This window comes from Coptis chinensis, chromosome 9 (assembly GCF_015680905.1).
Source record: "Coptis chinensis isolate HL-2020 chromosome 9, ASM1568090v1, whole genome shotgun sequence".
Taxonomy (NCBI): Eukaryota; Viridiplantae; Streptophyta; class Magnoliopsida; order Ranunculales; family Ranunculaceae; genus Coptis; species Coptis chinensis.
The window spans coordinates 49,579,422-49,588,623 of NC_141464.1; the positions used below are offsets into that span (position 1 = coordinate 49,579,422).

Consider the following 9,202-nt stretch of genomic DNA (forward strand, 5'->3'; position numbering starts at 1 on the left):
CGGGTCAAAACCGGGTCAAAACTGGTGAAAGCCGGTCAAAACCGGGTCAACATGGTGAAACCGGGTTGAACATGGTAAAACCGGGTCAATGGACCCAAAACAGACGAACCAGGTCCAAAACAGGACGAACCAGGTCAAAAGGTTACCGACCTTCCTACTGTTTGGTGGTTGCACCGAAAGTCTTAAGAAATCAGATCTTTTATTTTATTAGAAAGGAATCTTTGACAATTCAAACACTTTTGTCTTTTAGCAAATAAACCACTTCTAATTAAAAAAAGATGCCTATTTAACATTCATGCTTTCCTTAGGAGCCATGTGAGGCGGTCTAAAACACAAGACTATATAAACAGACAAAAGAAGAGAGAGGCGTACCTTAGCCTACGTCCATCAATAGAGAATATGGCAACCACAGAACGTCATGCAAATTCGGTAAGCCAGTACAGTTTTTTTTTTTTTTTTTAGTAAGATCAAACACTAATTAAAACTTACATGCAAAATCTTGTCAGTTCGATATATACAAAGAGGGAGGAGGAAATCATACCTGTGCGTCCAGCAAGCCGACGCTTGAGGAGTACTGCCGCACCACGCGTGGTAAGCCAAACTTTTAACCTTTTTTTTTTTTTTCAAACGTCAAGGAGAAAGAAGTGATGGTGCCGAAGCAGGCGAAGCGCCACACCGTCCAGACCACGCCATGCTATGGTAACACATTTTTTTTCAAAAACTAACAGTGATTTTTTTTTTTTTTTTAACATATAATGGAATGGAATCTTACCTTATCCATACTTGGCAGCTTTTTACCCTCAATCCGTCTTTGAATTTTGTTGCACAACCTGTGAGACTAGAAAAACAAATTCTTGGCAAAGAATATGCACGGGCATTATTTCTCTCCATGACAAGTTAGTACAATATACATGATATACATAAAACTATAATACAACTATGTTATTAGTGGAATATGCATGAGTGGTTAGATGATGATGCATGTATGAACCAAATTATTTGTATACAATGTTAGTATAAAAAGTACATGGTTTAGTTAGGAATATTGGCTTCAGAATTTTCTATATGCTTGTAGTGTCATCCTAGATTTTTCATCATAAGCCATCCAAAGCAAACCAAGTTTTTGAAAACAAATTTTTTTTTTTTTTTTTTTTTTTTTTGAAATTCATTTTGAAAACAATTTTGAAAACCAATGGAAAACAAAACAAATTTTTTTTCACAGAATAAGAAATACCACAAATGATTAAATAACAAGTGAAGGTGGGGAAATGAATTACCGACAAGAAGATGAGCATGAAGACGACCATAGGATAGAAGTACGATCAAACTTGGCACCTATGAAGTAAATGATATTCTTGTCCCTTTGATTGCTTGACCTTCACAACGTACTGAACGACACCCAAAAACTTTCTTCCAAAACAGATAGAGCATAAAGCATAGGACCAATCTTCTGGAGACAACTTCCTCATACATCGCAATCACTAGTAGTGAATCCTCCAATGCCTTCCATTTTTTTTTTTTTTTTTTTTTTTTTTTTTTTTTTTTTTTTTTTTTTTGCCTTGAGTACTTCTCAACTAGGAGATATAGTGGACTTAGAGATCAAGAGTGGACTTTCATAGGACTATAATGTAGGCTTAGGTGATAGGCTCAGAAAGAAGGGATAGGATAAAAAAAAAATTATTTTTGGAGTAGAACTTGTCATATAAAGGAGGAGTAATTGGAATGATAGTAGTGAGATGATGATACGGATCCCAAATCTCAAATGAAGCTGCCCCTTGTTTAGGGTTTTCCATTTTGGACCGGTGTTGATTATTTTGTGCAACTCTAAGCATTTTGAGTTATTTTTTTTTTTTTTTAACCCCTTGCACTAGGAGTTTTTTCTTCTTCTTCTTTTTTTTTGACACCTTCTTGGGATAAATAACATGGGGATAATTGTTTCGTGATCAAAGATGGATGGAATGATGCCCCTGGAATATGACAAGTTCTATAAAAATAGGTATGGGTAATCTATGGGTAGGCTAAAGATTTATTAGGCTTCCTAAAGGATATGGGCTTGTATTGTGGGAAATAAAAGAATAGGCTAAGGCTCAAATGGGCTTCTAATGGTAGCATATGACATTAGGTGGGCTTATGAGGCTAAAAACAAAACGATCAAAGATGGCCTGTTCCATCGTCTCTCTAAGATTTCCACTATACTCTTCGTCTTAAAATAAACAAAGTTGGGTAAAAGTAGTACCTCTTTAATTGGTTGGCATTGGTAGGATTTTCCATGTAGAATCTTCATAGTGAATGGACATTCACTATTGGGTTCAAACTTTCTGGTTCATTGATTCCACTCTAGTCTGGATCCGCTTGCTCAGCTTTACTTGCAACAATCTGTCTCCATTGGTATCTAAGTCCCAGTAGAACATCAATGCCCTCCTTCATATATCTCGGCTCTCAAAAATGTTGATCGTAGATGAACTCCTCTTAGCATTTCGCTCGTTGATGTAGTCAGATTCGAGTCAGCTAACTTCTTTGATAGATAGCTCTCATGTCTTCGATGGATGCAAATGGATGCTAATTATGCAATATGGAGTTTGCCCTCTCCACGGTAGGGTAGCTGGTTGGTTGATTGGCTAAGTAGCCGTTGATTGATGGAATGTAGAATATTCCCCTTCTTCAGTAGGGTAGTTGATCAAATGATGTTATGGAGCTTTGTCCTCTCCACAAGGGTAAATGCATAATGCTGAATTTAGACATTTGAAAAATCTTCTCAAACATAACTGCTGAACTTTCTTCCTCCTCAATTTCTTCTTCTCGGTGAGTGATTCTCTCATCTTTGAACAATGAAAATCATGCACCACCCTAAGATAATAGATTGTCATAGGTATGATCAACACTTCTATAGATTCCTTCAGTAATTTGATCAGGCTTCAACGCTCAGAGGGGATCAAGGTTATACCAATCTGCACATAATGTGGTCCATTTGTGGTGCCAAGGTTGATGGTCTTTGTCTCCACAATGACTAGTGTCTATTAATCCTCGATCGCTTCATGAGAAAGAATGGATTCAGCAGCTTCATTATCCATTCCTTCTTCATCATCGGGGGGAGGGGATCATAATAATCTGCACAAGTCATTCAATCATCTTGCACTAAGGTAAGTGGGTAAATTATATTCTGTGGGATTTTGAAAACTTTTTTATTTTTTTTTTGTTTTTTGAAATATCTGGATTTTTTTAGATTTTTGAAATATTTGATTTTTTTGGATTTTTTTGAAATATCTGATTTTTTTTTTTTTTTTTTCATAAAAGAATAAAACAAACTAATTGAGAGTAGAAAACTTATCTGTGCTAAGCAGCGGACCGGGATCAAATATAGGAGAGAAATTGATTCGGAACCCATCAACCAATGTTGTAGCTCCATGCATGAGTGATGAATTTTCTGAATGATGTGATTTCTCCATGAGCAACATATCAAACTTTCGGACGTTATGTGATTTGTACGCCACACCCCCTGAGAAGTCAAGTTTCCATCCTGGGTCTAGTGCATGAATGTCATCAAAACACATGAGTGCCTAGACGTGCCCCTAGCTTGAAAGTGATTGTGGTGGTTGAATGGCCATTTCATATGATCATGGTTGGTGGTGTTTCCCAACCTCTCCATTGTCAACTTACTTTGGGTTTGATGGCAGCTAGATCTTGAAGAGACAAACATAGAGTAGTCCCATTCACCAAATACCAATAAGGTCATTAGAAGAATAACCTGCCGGAATATTGCAATGGCAAATGACTCCGATTTTCTTGGGCTCGCATCTGATCTTCCAAGTGTGAGGAAGATGTAAAGTCTTTGAGACTAGTAGTAAGACGCCCAAAATGCCTATCATTGGAATCCGACTTAGCCATTATAAACTGGTCTTCAGAGACAAGTATTGCAAAAGCATCATTATAGTCCTCTTCCTTGCATTCTAGTGAAGTGATCTTGATTGCAGAAATGGAATCTTTTTCTTCATAAAAAATAGGACAGAACATGTCAAAGAGCTCGATACCATAATCTTCTGAATCATCTATCGGGGATATGTTTTGAGAATCTTGGTCAACCGGTTCGAACATAGACTTGGTAGACTTCTCAAGTACCACTTCTTGGACCTCTTGGTCTTCTAACAAACTTGGCTCACAAACCTTCAACTGTTGTAAAGAAGATGGTGAAGCATATACCTTATCTTTGGGCTTATCAAACTCCTTATCTAGAACATGCAACAAAGGTGGAGCCGATAATGGTGTCTTCTTAGTTGGTGATTCAGCAAATAGGGGTGCCACTTTTTCATCCAACGATATAGCCTTGGCCTTGGGCCTTGCTTGTTTTTGTGCCTTGTAATCTTTAATTGCATCTTGAAAATTGAACGGCTTGAAGAGCGACATGGCATTAACCTTGGATGCTTGCTCGAGTGGGGTAATGAATGAGGTCAGACTTTTCTTGACAGGCTCTAATGTGTGAACTTCTCCATTATAGTACGGTAATGGATTTGTCACAACATTTGAGCACCGAGATGTGATACATCAATTCTCCCCGATTCGATCAAATCTTGTATCGCGATGCTTAAGAGCTCCACACTTTTTTCGTAGGATGTCCAATAGACGATGGAAATCACAATGTTTAGAGGCATCATACCAATATGGTGGTGGATTCGAGGAGGCCTAGGCTGCAATGGTGTAACTAGGCCTTGCCGGATCAAAGCCTTGAGAATGACCGACAATGGGTACCGTAGCTCTCGCGGAACTGCCTCTCGCGGGCTTAGGGAACCCTCTATTTTGGTATCCTTGTTGTCTTGGAAGATATGCAATCTGATTGGAAGAAGGATGAGCCGCCACCTCTTCTTGGATCCGATGGCGTGTGGTTGAGATCTGCATTTTGTGTGGCAACAAAGATTGGCTTCTTTGTTGTTCACCGCTACGATTGGGAGGCTTCTTCTTCTCAAGGGTTAGATCCTATAGATATTGAGCTGATGGGAGAAATATTGCCGATGATAACCCATCTTCTATTTGTGATCCAAAGCCGCAACTAAGGCTTGATATGTCGGATGATAACTAGCACTTAGCCCGGTTGCGATACTCTTGGTTCAAACTCTTCATAACCATCCTAATTTGCTCCCTCGCTCCGTGGGCCTATCAATGATTTGGGCGCTTTTTTGTCCTCCATCTTGTAATGTACTCAGTAAAACTTTCATTCGGACCTTGCTTCAAAGTTTCCAAGTTGCCTTCGCCCATTTGGATGTCGGTGTTGTAAGAGAAGTGAGCTACGAAAAGCATTTACCGTTCGTGCCAAGTCTTGATTTTTTATGTTTTCAAGATTCATCCACAAGCAAGTGGTCGCACCCTTTAAGACTCCTCCGAATAGTTGAATCATTAGTTCGGCCCGATTCCCATCGATTGTAGATAACTTGCATACATACTAATGTGAGCCTTTGGACAACCGGTTCCCTCATATCGCTCCATCTTTGGAAATTCAATCCATGTGGTACTCGATCCGTGGATATGGACATAGATTATCAAGGTCCGTGTCTTCACCTTTCATCTTGGTCATTGCTTCTTTCAATTTCTTAATCTCCTCCATTACGGGTCAACCGGTGGTTGGATTGGGTTTTGCACTTGGTATTGGGGGTTCGTAGAACGCTGGTTGTGGAGTTTGTGGAAAATAGGTTGGGGTTGGTAACATAAACGGGTTGGACATCATGGTTGTAGTTGGAATTTGGTTTGGGCTTTGAAAAGTTTGATGAGTGGATGGTTGAGGCATGTAGGTTGTGTTATCCCCGAGGAAAAATTGGGACGGAGTATGGGTTGACATAGGAACATGTAATTGGGTTGATCTATGTGTCGCATACGGAGTGGGTAATGAGGTTGGTAGAATGGTAGGGTTAGGACTAACCATGGGAGGTAGTGTGATACTTGGTTGTTGTGGTTGACCCAGACTTGGAGTTATTGCAAACTTTGACATCATCTTGAGAAACATCTTTTCCATCGCCCTCTCCATCAATTCCTCTTGACTAGTAGGGATTGACGATTCACCAGAATTACTTGTATGTGGACTTCGAATGTTTGTTGATAAAATTTGTCCCTCAGATGGAGGTGCTGGTGGAGAACTTCCTTGTGGCACATACATCTGTGATGAAGATATAGGTGGCAGCGATAACTCTTGAGAAGAACCGTCCGTAAGATTCTCCATTTGAATCGCCGAAGTTAATGGTTGCACGAGATAACCTTAACCCTGGTCTTCTATTCCAACTAGCTTCTGGATAAGCCTTCTTATTTCCTATCTTAACTGAAACACCTCAAAGAAAATGTAAGTCTGACTCTCTAGGGATGTCTTCCCAAGCAGAGTCGCCAAAAACTGTAAGCACAAAAATGTGTACCTAAGTCTATGCAATTGATTTTAGAGTCGCCACTAACTTTATTAAGGAAAAGTTGAGTAAAACCTATGTGAAGGACTAACCCTCAAAACTAGATGATTATTGGTTCGGGAGTCAAGGTACGATGTGGGAAGGTGTTAGGCACCCACAATCGCCTCGGTAAAACCAAATTTTTACTTCTATTGAGGGTAACGTGTTAAGATAGGCAAATCTAAGAAAGCTTGAAAAATTAATCTATCAAGTTGGATGATCCTCACTAAATTATAAAAAACTAATAACTATATGCTATAATAAAACTAAAAAAAAAAATAACCTAATATGCAATGCTAAAGGAAATAAAAGAAAAAGGAAAGATGTCACCTGGTTTGGAATGTTGCCTCATACTTGATTGTAGATTGATTGATTGATTGATGATAAACTTGATCTTGAATTGACAACTGTGATTTTTGGATTGAAACAGGTGATTTGAGGAAAAAAACAACTTTTGGTGAAAAGAAGTTTTTACTCAAGATCGACGGAGAAGAAAAGAAGGCTAAAATGAAGAACTAGAAAGAAAAAAAATGAAGAACATAAAAGAAAAAGAAGCTATTAGCTCGAATAACTAGGTCCGATTATTAACTCCAATTCCTAGCTCTAGCTTGCTCTAGATTATTTTTTATGGGTGAATGAGACCCATATTTATAGCTTTTGGGATGGATTTCAATATGGTAATGAGTTTGATCCAATGGCTGAGTGTTGATGAAGAAAAATCCAATGGCTTGATCTCTTTCTGGTTGCACCTCCCTAAATCGGCCCCTTGATTCAAGAGGTGGGATAAGGGGTGCGATCTTGGCCCTTGGTTTTTGGATATTTCAGATGGATTAGGGCAAAAAATCAAGCCCTACACGTCCTTAATGAGCCCATAATCCAGGGTTTCCAAACTTGGCTCCAAAATGGCATATTCTCTAGAATATTCTTGATTTTAGGGATCAAATCAAATCAAACAATTAAGGAAGGTTCTCTAGGTTTTTGGAGGCTTGAAAATGGGCTAGAAACCCTAATGAAAAGGTCCAACTCGAGCTGGATCCACAGCCCATAAGCACAAATCCAAAATCCACAAAAAGGCCCATTTTGACCATATTTTCAATGCTGCAAATTCCCTTTGACCGGGTCAAAATTAGGCAAACTCTTCTTCACAAAAATTGTTAATTAATCCATTAGGAAGGTCCATGAACTCTTAAAAATACCCTTGGGTCGAAATCTTACTCCAAAAAAATATTGCACTCAACAGTGCGCACAACGGGCTGAAACGGGATATGGCAAGATTAGGGTTTCCCAAAATCCAAAAGGAACCTAGGCAAGCTTGTACTCATTTCGAAGGATTTTTCAAGGGGAATTCAAATATGAAATAATCTCATCCAAAGAAAGAGTGGAAAAAAACGAGATTTGGGCTCCAAAGGGTTTAAGGGGCATTTTGGTCATTTTCAACTCAAAACTCAGAAGCAACCAAACTTCAGCCATAGCTAGAACATGATGAGGAGAGTCTAAAGACGCTAAAAGAAGATGAAAAGAAAGAAGTTTGATATAGAAATGAAGACTCTAGAAAGCAAATCACCTTATATGATCAAATTTAATTCAAAGCAAAATCATGAATGAATTATGCTTGGGGTGCAAAAATGGGGTGTCTACAATAGTGATAGCACTCCTCAGTCGAAAACAAACGCGTGCTCCAGCAAAATTCTTCATCGTAGCGCCATTGAAGTTTCTGAGACAACTAATGGTTTTGTAGACTGTGGGGGAGGCGAGTTTGAAGAAAAACAACTAAAAACAACGGTGGTGGCGGTGGTTACTTGAATTGGTGGCTGTTTTTTTTCAGAGTTGGGGTGGTGGTGGTAATGGTTTAGAGAAGATTTTAGTTGGATTAGATTATCTTGGTGTGGGTGTAGTTAGGTTTTCTTCTCTCTCTCTCTATTATTATTTTTTTTATTTTGGTGTTCAAGGTTTGAGTTAAACTTGGTAACCGGCGGGATTGAAAGGGAAAGAACTGTGTGTTTTTGGGAAGGAAGGAGACGCACAGTCGTGCGTGCGGTTTGGGCCCAAGCCCAATTTGAATTCTGAAATTTTTCGATTTTTCGCGCAATTTCAAATTCAATTTGCCGCTTCGTTACTGGCTCGATTTTGGCGAATGAATTATGGAAATGATCAGTAGAGAATTTCCAATCCAATGATCCATAAAACACTCAATTCTAACCATGGGTAATATATAAGAGGGTGGAAAAACACCTCGAAGTGCGTGTGTGACGTAAGTTATGCGAACGAAGGAAATCTACGTTTAGATTACGTCAACCTAATTGAACTACAAGTAATGGGCCTAAGCAACACAAATGGAAAGTTTGAGCAATCTAGATGGAAAGACCAATTGCCCACCCCCAAACAAATTTTTAAACATAACATTTGTTCTAACGCGGGTCGTTTAAAGTCAGATTCCCAAGACTTGTTGGATTGCTATTTCTATGATTAAGAATATTTTTATTATTATTATTATTTTTTTTATTAGTTTATTATAAGAAAAACGAAAACAATAAATAGATAATTCACCCCATAGAGGAACATGACTCAAAAACCGAGAAAACATGCAAAAATGGAAAACGTGAATTATGTTAACCGTAGACTTAGGATCCGGTACTTATAGCCACACACTCCATAGGGAGGGCCCGGTTACCTGAATTATGCACTTACCACTATATGGAAGTGAAAGGAAGTACACCAATGACAAAGGTCAATCCTCATAGACAGGGTCCTGTAAAAGGACTTCCTCAACATCAGGGGACAGAAGT

General features: G+C 38.8%; 1 long non-coding RNA gene across 1 annotated transcript; it reads left to right on the forward strand.

The window, feature by feature from the left end:
- Window positions 1–275: 275 nt before the first annotated feature.
- On the forward strand, window positions 276–6,949 carry LOC147476469 (uncharacterized). Its single transcript, XR_015209327.1, has 4 exons — window positions 276–429; window positions 507–591; window positions 636–699; window positions 6,847–6,949. It is a non-coding gene; the product is annotated as an uncharacterized LOC147476469 (long non-coding RNA).
- Window positions 6,950–9,202: the final 2,253 nt, after the last annotated feature.